Here is a 12945-nt window from a genome sequence, read left to right as displayed (position 1 = left end):
TTACATAGTGTAATAACACACACTATCCAGGAACAAAATTTGTGTTACATAGTGTAATAACACACACTATCCAGGAACAAAATTTGTGTTAGTGTAATAACACACACTGTAAAATTTGTGTTACATAGTGTAATAACACACACTATCCAGGAACAAAATTTGTGTTACATAGTGTAATAACACACACTATCCAGGAACAAAATTTGTGTTACATAGTGTAATAACACACACTATCCAGGAATAAAATTTGTGTTACATAGTGTAATAACACATACTATCCAGGAATAAAATTTGTGTCACATAGTGTAATAACACACACTATCCAGGAACAAAATTTGTGTTACATAGTGTAATAACACATACTATCCAGGAATAAAATTTGTGTCACATAGTGTAATAACACACACTATCCAGGAACAAAATTTGTGTTACATAGTGTAATAACACATACTATCCAGGAATAAAATTTGTGTTACATAGTGTAATAACACACACTATCCAGGAACAAAATTTGTGTTACATAGTGTAATAACACATACTATCCAGGAATAAAATTTGTGTTACATAGTGTAATAACACACACTATCCAGGAATAAAATTTGTGTTACATAGTGTAATAACACACACTATCCAGGAACAAAATTTGTGTTACATAGTGTAATAACACACACTATCCAGGAATAAAATTTGTGTTACATAGTGTAATAACACACACTATCCAGGAACAAAATTTGTGTTACATAGTGTAATAACACACACTATCCAGGAACAAAATTTGTGTTACATAGTGTAATAACACACACTATCCAGGAACAAAATTTGTGTTACATAGTGTAATAACACACACTATCCAGGAACAAAATTTGTGTTACATAGTGTAATAACACACACTATCCAGGAACAAAATTTGTGTTACATAGTGTAATAACACACACTATCCAGGAACAAAATTTGTGTTACATAGTGTAATAACACACACTATCCAGGAACAAAATTTGTGTTACATAGTGTAATAACACACACTATCCAGGAACAAAATTTGTGTTACATAGTGTAATAACACACACTATCCAGGAACAAAATTTGTATTACATAGTGTAATAACACACACTATCCAGGAACAAAATTTGTGTTACATAGTGTAATAACACACACTATCCAGGAACAAAATTTGTGTCACATAGTGTAATAACACACACTATCCAGGAACAAAATTTGTGTTACATAGTGTAATAACACACACTATCCAGGAACAAAATTTGTGTTACATAGTGTAATAACACACACTATCCAGGAACAAAATTTGTATTACATAGTGTAATAACACACACTATAATTTGTGTCACATAGTGTAATAACACACACTATCCAGGAACAAAATGTGTGTCACATAGTGTAATAACACACACTATCCAGGAACAAAATTTGTGTTACATAGTGTAATAACACACACTATCCAGGAACAAAATTTGTGTCACATAGTGTAATAACACACACTATCCAGGAACAAAATTTGTGTTACATAGTGTAATAACACACACTATAATTTGTGATACATAGTGTAATAACACACACTATCCAGGAAGAAAATGTGTGTTACATAGTGTAATAACACACACTATCCAGGAACAAAATTTGTGATACATAGTGTAATAACACACACTATCCAGGAACAAAATGTGTGTCACATAGTGTAATAACACACACTATCCAGGAACAAAATTTGTATTACATAGTGTAATAACACACACTATAATTTGTGTCACATAGTGTAATCTGATGTAATGTTAATGGAAGTTTATTAAGGTTTGTATCTTTTTTACAAATTTTAAAGTAATAACTTTATAATTTTACACATGAAGATCATTTATGTTTTTATTATTTTCGGAATGTACCAGTTCGTTGTCAACTGTGAGTTGTCGTTAAGCGAGGAATATTGTTTTCACTTAACAGGTGGATCACTTTTTAAATTATACCAAAAGAAGAAATATGTGATTACTTTGGATACGAAATTAATGTTATTCACAGTTTAAGTTGTGCACCAGTTTTGCAGAATGTAGGGTGCGAAACGTACAATCACTAAGCACACTGGTGTCGCCATATCAAGCACTTTATTGTAACGTTTCGTTAGTTGTAATAAAAAGCAAGAAGACAAAGCGAACTTTGGATAAAATGTACATCTACACACTAGGAGGGAATTACATCAAGCAAAGAAGTAAAACTATCTTTGTTCGTCAGTCGAGCCAAGAAACAAAAGATAAACTAATCCTGGACGGTCACTTCGTTGCTGTACTAGAACTATGGTCATTATGCACGTAGAGCATTCATGGAAAGTTTTTTGTTTAATACCTGAAAGAAAAATGGATTTCTCTACGGAAATAAATTTTCAATACAATACAAAGAAAAGTAAAACAACTTAAGCTAAAAACCAGGTCGATCGTTTGCATGAATCTTTTTTTTTTTCCATTTGCTGTGTTTTGAATGAGTTTTCTAAGCACCATCATGTTTGTTTCCATTATGCATAGTTGAGGGTCTTTTTCTTTACTTGTCTCACTCTTATCTGACTTCTGTGAAGAAAAATTCATTTTCTATACAATATATATTCTTCATATAATACAGCAGACCAACTGTTGGTTAAAGTAATCGTCATTCCAATCAAATCAGTGTTGAAAATCCATTATATTTATTAACACGTGGAGAATAAGAGCACTTACTGGCCAGAAAATGGCTTTGGCAGATGTCCTTCATTGTTAACTTCACTCATCTTGAAACCTTCTGCACTTTGGAGAAGAAACTGAAAAAGATCCACAAGTTAACTTTGCTTAAAACTTAAAGGAATTTTACATGGATTTCTCTGTTAAGAGAAAATATTAATTAAAGAGATGATGTTAAATATAACGACCAGCGGACCATGATTTGGTGTTCTGTAAAATCAGAACCATCGGATCAAGATCTTGTGTGCTGGTTCTGATGTAACAAGAAATCATATCCTGTTGATCTTGGTATAACAGGACAACAAATACTCATCTATTGGTTCTTAAATAAATTCGAAGTGGATCTCTTTGTTAAAAAGAGGAAAATACTATAAATGTTGAATTACATATGATGCATACATGACCAAGATTTGGTGTCCTGTTAGATTATAACTAACATGTGACTTGGTGGTATTCTGTGTCCTGTTAGATTAGAACCAGGACATGATCTGGTGATATTATGTGTCCTGTTGGCTTATAACCAACACATGATCTGGTGATATTCTGTGTCCTGTTGGATTATAACCAACACATGATCTGGTGATATTCTGTGTCCTGTTGGATTATAATCAGCACATGATCTATTGATATTCTGTTATACCAAAAGATGAAAAGTGGAATTCTAGAGAAGAATATTATACATAAAAAAATTAACATTATGTACTAGAAATCTCAGATATCCTTACACACGTTTTGATACACGCCACTCACTCGAATTATTGAGATTTTTAAAGATTGTTCTTTTTGGCTCTTCCGTCAACGACGAGGAAACTAGAAATGCACTTGTTTGGTGCTATTTAAAACTCGTTGTTTTCATAAAACAGAGAAGGTTACCGTTTTTACAAAACCAGGAAATATATTGGCTGAGTTGTACATTGAAAACAGCAGGTAGAAATGACGAGTAGAAGCAGGCTTTTCACGGGAGAGGATTCATCACATCAAAGTAGCTTCAGTCGGGAGAGGATTCATCACATCAAAGTAGCTTCAGTCGAGAGAGGATTCATCACATCAAAGTAGCTTCAGTCGGGAGAGGATTCATCACATCAAAGTAGCTTCAGTCGGGAGAGGATTCATCACATCAAAGTAGCTTCAGTCGAGAGAGGATTCATCACATCAAAGTAGCTTCAGTCGGGAGAGGATTCATCACATCAAAGTAGCTTCAGTCGGGAGAGGATTCATCACATCAAAGTAGCTTCAGTCGGGAGAGGATTCATCACATCAAAGTAGCTTCAGTCGGGAGAGGATTCATCACATCAAAGTAGCTTCAGTCGGGAGAGGATTCATCACATCAAAGTAGCTTCAGTCGGGAGAGGATTCATCACATCAAAGTAGCTTCAGTCGAGAGGATTCATCACATCAAAGTAGCTTCAGTCGGGAGAGGATTCATCACATCAAAGTAGCTTCAGTCGGGAGAGAATTCATCACATCAAAGTAGCTTCAGTCGGGAGAGGATTCATCACATCAAAGTAGCTTCAGTCGGGAGGATTCATCACATCAAAGTAGCTTCAGTCGGGAGAGGATTCATCACATCAAAGTAGCTTCAGTCGGGAGAGGATTCATCACATCAAAGTAGCTTCAGTCGGGAGAGGATTCATCACATCAAAGTAGCTTCAGTCGAAAAACTGGACATTCAAGTTACGGAACACAAACTTCTTCATTGAAAACTCAAAATTAAAGCTGAAATTTATTTTGTCGACACTATCATGTTAAAATATTCTATTCTACACAAACTGATATTTGATCAGAATAACGTATAGAATGAATAATTAAAAGGAAATTATGTTTAAAAATATAATTACGTTTCGAGTCAGATAAATAATTAGAAAACTTGAATTATTTCACACAGATAAGTGTGTTTCTGTATTTGAAGTACTTCAAATTACTAAACGAAAGGTTATTGCTGTCCTTATTATATATGTCAACGTAACACACCGTGAATAAGACACAAACTTGACGTTTGTCTCTTTTCTTCACTACAAGAGACTATCAGTTAATATATAACTTCTCTGTGAAATATCTCCCTTGTAAAACTACCGTATTTTGTACAACATCAGAATAATTTGTGAAATACTGATATAGCTATATACCACTTACGACAAAATAACAAGTGAAACACAGATATCTATGTTCCACTGATATCAGGATTATATGTAAAATACAGGTATCACTATGTTTCATTCATATGAGAATGACATACGGTGAATCTTTTATGTTGAAGATCTACATTCCATTCCTAGACTCATAGTTGTGCACAAAGATTGACCTAGGATTTTATGATTATCACACCCATAGCTTACTTCTGAGTTATCAGAAATCATTAATCCCGAAGGTATAAAACAAACTTTTCATATACAATAATTCTCTTAGACTAATATATAAACAAACGAATTGATTAGAGTACTTACTATATAAACAAACGAAGTGATTAGAGTACTTACTATATAAACAAACGAAGTGATTAGAGTACTTACTATATAAACAAACGAATTGATTAGAGTATTCACGATATAAACAAACGAAGTGATTAGAGTATTCACGATATAAACAAACCAAGTGATTAGAGTACTTACGATATAAACAAACCAAGTGATTAGAGTACTTACGATATAAACAAACCAAGTGATTAGAGTATTCACGATATAAACAAACGAAGTGATTAGAGTACTCACGATAGAAACGAGCCAAGTAATTAGAGTATTCACGATATAAACAAACTAAGTGAGCTATAATTGATCCGTATGTTTCTAAAAAGAGCTAATTGAAAAAAAAAAGTTTTATATCAAAAATAAACGGATCAGATATATTAAGGTTTGTCAATACCACTCATTAGGAGACAATTATAAAATAAGTTATAATGATAGTTTTGCTGCAGTTTTATGAAGAAAATTGTTGTTATCATCGATAATTGACAGAATAGCAGACTTTGTGCTAAAATATTGTAAAATTTATGTTATTAAAATGGATACATTTTTCAAGTTAAAATGTCAAGCTCTAAAAAGCAGTCTAATGGACCTAAAGATTATTAAACTTGGTCAAAGAATACCTAGTGATGCTATTGCCATCTCGAAGCAACATTTTAAACTATGACAGTCACTCAAACTACTGTTGCAAAAGTGTTTGTGCTATAACCTGCTAATCGCTGGGCTCTCTGGGGAATAACAGTACTAGTCTAGAACCAAAGGTGTAATATCAATATTAGCCCATTTTCAAAATTCATGAGATGAGCCACTGCTATTAGCGAGAGGTAATTTGAACAAAAGTGAATTACCAAAGTGCTCTGAGCTTATTTTTAGTTGAGTACAGTAATATTTAATTATTATGGGCTTCTAAAAAAATTATAAAATACAGTTTAGTTTATACGAGTTTCTACAAAATGCAATATCGCTAAGTTTTTGTTGTTTCACGCTAACAGTTCATGTAGATTTTTTTGAAGTAGCGAGTATAATATTACGTATTGAGAACATAAAGTCGAAATATAAGAAGCTGTCTGCCTTCATTTTTCAAATACAAAATCCACCTACCGATGGATTAAACGCTTGTTTGTTTTTCGCTTGCATTAGAATTGTATTACTTGCACAATGCTACTCAAGGGTTATCTGCAGTGGTAGACAATCAGCTAATCAGCCATACACGCCGTCAGTTATTTACTTATTCTTATTTGTCCAAGTGGTTCCTCCACCACGAATTATTACTCTTTCGTCTAAAGGTTGATATTGAAAGCAGCGTTCTCTGTGATGTATAAATCAGTAATTTTTTCCGTTAAACTTACAAATTTTGGCTAACCCTAATAGACTGTACCGGAAGCAATAAGTAAAAGTCAGTTAAGACTTATTCTTCTATTTAGTAAAAAAAATGTTGGAAAATACAGTCTTTCCTATAATTTAACTGAAATCTTTCAAGATAAATAAACAAACAGAATTTCTTGAAACTTGTTTGACTTTGCTAGATCAATATCTCACGGCAAATCTCATAAATATATCTTCTCGAGATACTAGTGACACCAAGCGGTGGATACTCAGTCTTGGGATTTTATCGATTGCGTGAGCACGGAATGCATCAACTTCTCTTGCTGGATGCACTGTTCTATCACGTTCAAGTTGCTGGAGAAATGGTCGTGGTAAAACTCATACAGTAATTAATTTAAGAGTAAAAAACACAAAAATAATTAGAATAACGAAGGATCAAATTAAAATACATGGTTATCAAAATAAAGAAAATCCTTGTCATCCAGTGGGTCATCGGTAAGTTTACTGACTTACAACGCTAAATTACGAGTTGGCGGTGGGTGGTGATGACTAGATGCCCTCCCTCTAGTCTTACACTGCTAAATTAGGGACGGCTAGCGCAGATAGTTTTCATGTAGCATTGCGAGAAATTTAAAAACAAACCAAAATCACCATCTTTATTTATCCCACCAACGAATAGTGGGATTAACAATACATTATAACGTCCTTACGGCTGGAAGAGCGAGTATATTTGGTATAACGGGGGATTCGAACCCTTGACCCTCAAATTACGAGTCGATCACCCTAATCACCCGGCCATACCGGCCCTGTATACAATTCAATTACATAGTGGATTACAGGAATAATGTAGTGTCTACGCCTTTTAAGACCCGCAAAACGACTACTGAAACATTTACCTTTTCTGTTCAGACATGTCATACACGTAACGTAAATACTTCAGTTTATTCTTTGGGTTTCACGCCCTCCCAAGTCGTTCAAAAGTAAATGTATTAAAATTCGGGTTTCGATGACTGTGATGATCGGAATATATCCACTGAGTAGTTTTGCTCTTAACAACGACCAAAACAAATACTTTATTTTTTAACGCGATGTTACGAGGGTTGGTGGCGTTTCATATTTTTGGTTTACGTGAAGTACGAGGGTCACGGTAGTTTCATGTTTCTGTTATTTACGTGAAGTTTATGATTTCTTACTTCAAATTTACGTTTAACAAATTGTCTCAAAAATGTCTCAAAGTAACGAGAGGTTTTATTTCCATGCTATCTTTTTAAAAGACAGCACCATGATGTAGCGAGATATTCTTTGTTCCTTGTAATAAATTTAATGTGGAGGCTGCATTCTCTACTTCTCACTAAGTACGAAGATGCACTACTCACAGGTGTTTCTGTGTAATTATACATTCATAAATATAAAACATCATCTATGTGTATATCATGTAAATTAGAGCAAAAGGAGCGAAAAAACAATTGGGGGTAAAATCGTGGGTTAATCGCCTACAGCAACATCTGAAGTTTTGTGGTGTATTCTAAAACTAAAGTAACATCACACGGACAGTAATGACTTTACTCAAACTAACGTAGCAACATCTGAAGTTTTATGGTATATTCTAAAACTAATGTAGGATCACACAGATAGTAATAACTTTACTGAAAATCAAGTAGAAACATATGAAGTTTGTTGTATATTCTAAAACTACTCTTACATCACACGGACACTAATGAATTTACTGAAACTAAGAGTAGCAACAAATAATTTTTTCTCTATATTCTAAAACTAATGTTGCATTACACGGACAGTAACGACATTACCGAAACTAAAGTAGCAATATATAAAGTTTATTGTATATTCTAAAACTACTGTAACATCACACGAACAGTAATGACTTTAGTTAAAGAAGCAACATATGAAGTCTGTTGTATATTCTAAAACTAATGTAACACTACACCCATAGTAATAAATTTATTTAAACTAAAGTAACAACATATGAAATTTATTGCATATTCTCAAACTAGTGTAACATCGCACGGACATTAATAATTTCACTGAATCTAAAGTAGCAATAAATGAAGATTGTGGTATATTCTAAAACTCATTTAACTTTACACGGACATCAGTGACTTTACTGTACCTGAAGTAGCAGCATACGAGTTTCTTGTATATTCTAAAACTAATGTAACATCACATGGACAGTAATGGATTTACTGAAACTTGAGTAGTAATATTTAAAGTTTATGGTATATTCTAAAACTAATGTAACATCACACGGAGAGCAATAACTTCACTGAAACTAAAGTAGCAACATCTGAAGTTTTGTGGTATATTTTAAAACTAATGTAACATTACACGAACAGAAATAACTTTACTAAAACTAAAGTAGTAATATATAAAGTTTCAGGTATATTCGAAAAAATATAACATCACATGGAGAGTAATGACTTTTCTAAAACTAAAGTAGCAACATATGAAATTTGTTTAATATTCTAAAACTGATCCACCATACACGGATATTAATGACTTCACTGAAACTAAATTAGCAATATATGAAGTTTGTTGTGTATATGTAAACTTATATAACATCACATACATAGCAATAACTCTACTGAAATTAGAGTAGAAACATATGAAGTTACTTGTTAAAGTAACATAACACGGACATTAATAACTTTACTAAAACTAAAGTAGCACGATATCAAGTTTTTCATACCCTAAAACTAAAGTAACATCACACGAACAGTAATGTCTATACTGAGACAATAGTAGCTACATGCGAAGTTTGTGGTATATTCTAAAGCTAATATAACATCACACAGACAGTAACGACTTAACAGAAACTAAAGAAGCAATATATGACGTTTTTGGCATATTCTAAAACTACTGTAACACCACACGCACAGTAACGACTTAACTCAAATTAATGTAACATTTCACGAATATTAATGATTTTACTGAAGCTAAAGTAGCAATATACGAAGTTTGTTGTGTATTCTAAAACAAATGTAACATCACAATGACAGTAATGACCTTACTAAACTAAAGAAGCACTATATAAAGATTGTGGTATATTCTCTAACTAATGTATCATAACACCAACACTAATAACTTTACTGAAACTAAATTAGCAACATATGAAATTTGTTCTATATTCTAAAACAAAGGTAACATCACATGGACTGTAATGTCTTTACTAAAAATAAAGTAGCAATATATTTAGTACTCTCTGTATTCTAAAACTAATGTAACATCACACGAACAAAAATGGCTTTACTGAAACTAAATTAGTTACATATGAAGTTTCTGGTATATTCTAAAACTATTGTAATATCACACGGACAGAAATGTCTTTACTGACACTAAAGTAGCAATGTATAAAATTACTGGAATATTCTAAAGCAAATGTAACATAAAAAGGACAGCAATGACTTTTCTGAAATTAAAGTTGCAACACAAGTAGTTACAAAAACTAAACAAGCAACATGTAAAGTTCGTAGTATATTCTAAAACAAATGTAATATCACATGTAAATTAATGAGTTTACTGAAACTCTGGTAGTAACATATGAAGTTTGTTGTTTATTTTAAAACTAATATAACTTCACACGGACAGTAATAACTTTTCTGAAACTAAAGTTGCAACACTTGAAGTTTATGGTATATTGTAAAACTAACGTAACATCAGAGATATTAATGATATTACTGAAATTATAGTAGCAACATATGAAATTTCTTCTATATTCTGAAACAAATGTGACGTCACATGGACAGTAATGAATTTAATGAAACTAAAGTAGCAGCATATGAACTTTCTGGTATATTCTAAAAGTAATGTAAGATGATAAAGACAGTAAAGAATTTACTGAAAGTACAATGGTAACATGTGAAGTTCATTGTAAAAACTAAAACTACTGAACATCACACGGAAAGTAATGTTTTTACAGAAACTATAGCGGTAACACATAATGTTTTTTGTATATTCTAAAACTAATGTAACATCATATAGACAATAATGACATTATTGAAACTAAAGAAGAAACATATTAAGTTTGTGCTATATTCTAAAACTAAGGTAACATCACACGGACATTAATGACTTTACTGAAACTAAAGTAGGAATATGAAGTTTGTTGTATATTGGACAAGTAATATAACATCAAACGGATAGTTATGACTTTCCTGAAACTAAAGTAGCAGAATATGAAGTTTGTTGTATATTCAAAAACTAATTTAACATCACATGAACAATAATGACTTTACTGAAACAAAATTAGCAATATATGCAGTTTGTGATATATTTTAAAACTGGTGTAACATCACACGGACACTAATGACTTTACTGAAACTAAAGTAGCAACATATGAAGTTTTTGGTATATTCTAAAACTAATGTAACATCATACGGACAGTAATTACTCCACTGTAACTTAAAAAGAAACATATTACTAAAACTAAAGTAGCAATGTATATATTACTGTGCAATAGTGTTAGGACAAAGTGAAAAGTAGTCTTCAGGCTACTTTTAAAGAACAGTGGAAGGTACACAGGCATTGCTCCAACATATTTAATCAAAGTGTTATCTTCGATCTTATTATGTATGTCTCTAATACATGCTCATAAAATTTTCATTTGTCAAGTTTTTGATCTACCAAATTCCAAGCCTGCTCAACTGGCTTGAAATCTGTAAAGGCATCAGTTTAATGATTCATGTAGTTTCTTTCTTAGCTGAGTAATTTCTACATGGGCTGAACGAGTGCTTGGAATCGTTATCTTCTTGGTAGTAGAATCCTTTACACAAACTCTTGGGTATACCATGATGGATGAGTATCTGATGGTACTTGTGCTGGTCCGTTATTCATTTTAACTTACAAATGTCTCCTCTTGCCTCAACAGAAAGAAACACTCTCCAACCATCACACTACCTCTCCCACGCTTCATGGTAGAGACAATGTATAGAGGTAAGTATCTTTTACCTTTCTTCCACCGGACGTACAACCTACGCTTTAAACCAAATATTACAAACTTGGACTTATCTATCTGTCAATACCACCTCCTTCCATTCATCAATAATCCATTTTATGTACTTTTCAGCGATTTCAGTCTGTTGACAATACTTTGAGATCGAAGTATACAGTTTTTTAACTGCTACAACAAGGGTGTACTTGACGGTGTTCGGGGAGAATTTCAAGTCTGCAGCAATTTATCAAAGCGTCCAATCATCGTCACGGAAGGCTTTTATGTTAACTCTGACCTGTTGACATTTATCAACGTTTTTTGGGTCGTGGCATGACAACAAAACTTGATATAGTGTTAGTCACTATTTTTATCAAATTTATTTGTGGGGTCCTATTTACTTGATTTCTTCTAACATACACTGTTACCACATGCTAGCGTCTTTCTATATTGTTAAGACTAACTTTGATCAGTATGTTCATTCCAACAGAACACTTATGACATGCTCTTGGTACAAGTATATGGGAATTATAAAGAATGATAAGTATTCTCACCCTGGTTCATTCACTTGTCAACAAGGATCAATGAAGTGTTACCATAGTGTTGAAAGACACATTGTGTAATAACGTATAAGAATTATCCACATTAAATGGAAAGAAAGACAAAATATAATCTTGTCCTAACCCTTTTGCACAAGACTATAAAGTCTGAAGCATGTTCTTAACATTATGAGATATGATAAAGACAATAAGGTAAGAGCTAACGTTATTAGTTCAAGGGTATTACAGTGACACGTTTGTTGACATTACTTAACACTAAAATCTATAACGGCCTGAGACTAGTAACGAAGGCGTTATGTTAATGTGAAATATTTGACACAAGAATTTACTAAGAAATCTGCAACTGAACCGTTTAGTGTTAAATCTGGCACAATCATTATATTAGTGTAACAACAAACTATAATCTAGTGTGATAACTATAACATCAGCATTATTTACTGTCAAATACATAACACAACATGTAATGTGTAACGCGGATATATAATACAATTTAGTATTAGATTTATAATATATGCAGTACTTTAGTGTGAAATATAATTATTGCCAGTTTAATACGTTTTGAATTTTCTCTTTTTATTTAAATACATTTTTCTCCTTCCCCAAAGAAAATAGAAACAATGATCTACCCTCTCCCATCTTTCGTTGCCATAGAAATACAGCTTTAGGAACTTTAAACTACATTTTCGTTGCTATAGGAACTGAATACATTAAACGTAAAGATTCATTTATCGTTTTTTAGGTAATAAAGAACATAGTGCCTTAAGGTTCGAACTGTGAAATAAATGTTAATTTGGACAGGCAAATATTTATGGGAGAAAGACAAGTACAGTGGATATTGTACTTTACTATTGTTTAATAAAAATGGTGAATTTTTTCACTCGCTTTTTAAACCTAAAAACGCATTAAACATACAATAAATATAGTGTGAACACACCTTTCGAACA

General features: G+C 32.4%; 1 protein-coding gene across 1 annotated transcript in view; it reads right to left on the bottom strand.

Annotated features, from left to right (window-relative positions):
- Positions 1 to 2094: 2094 nt before the first annotated feature.
- Positions 2095 to 12945, bottom strand: part of LOC143247239 (potassium voltage-gated channel protein Shaker-like) — a 55059-nt gene continuing 44208 nt past the window's right edge. Inside the window, exon 3 of the mRNA XM_076494952.1 lies at positions 2095 to 4375. The gene's annotated coding sequence lies outside the window, so the exon portion shown is untranslated. The remainder of the gene's footprint in view (positions 4376 to 12945) is intronic.

Source organism: Tachypleus tridentatus, chromosome 3, assembly GCF_004210375.1.
Source record: "Tachypleus tridentatus isolate NWPU-2018 chromosome 3, ASM421037v1, whole genome shotgun sequence".
Taxonomy (NCBI): Eukaryota; Metazoa; Arthropoda; class Merostomata; order Xiphosura; family Limulidae; genus Tachypleus; species Tachypleus tridentatus.
This window is presented reverse-complemented; position numbering and strand designations above follow the sequence as displayed.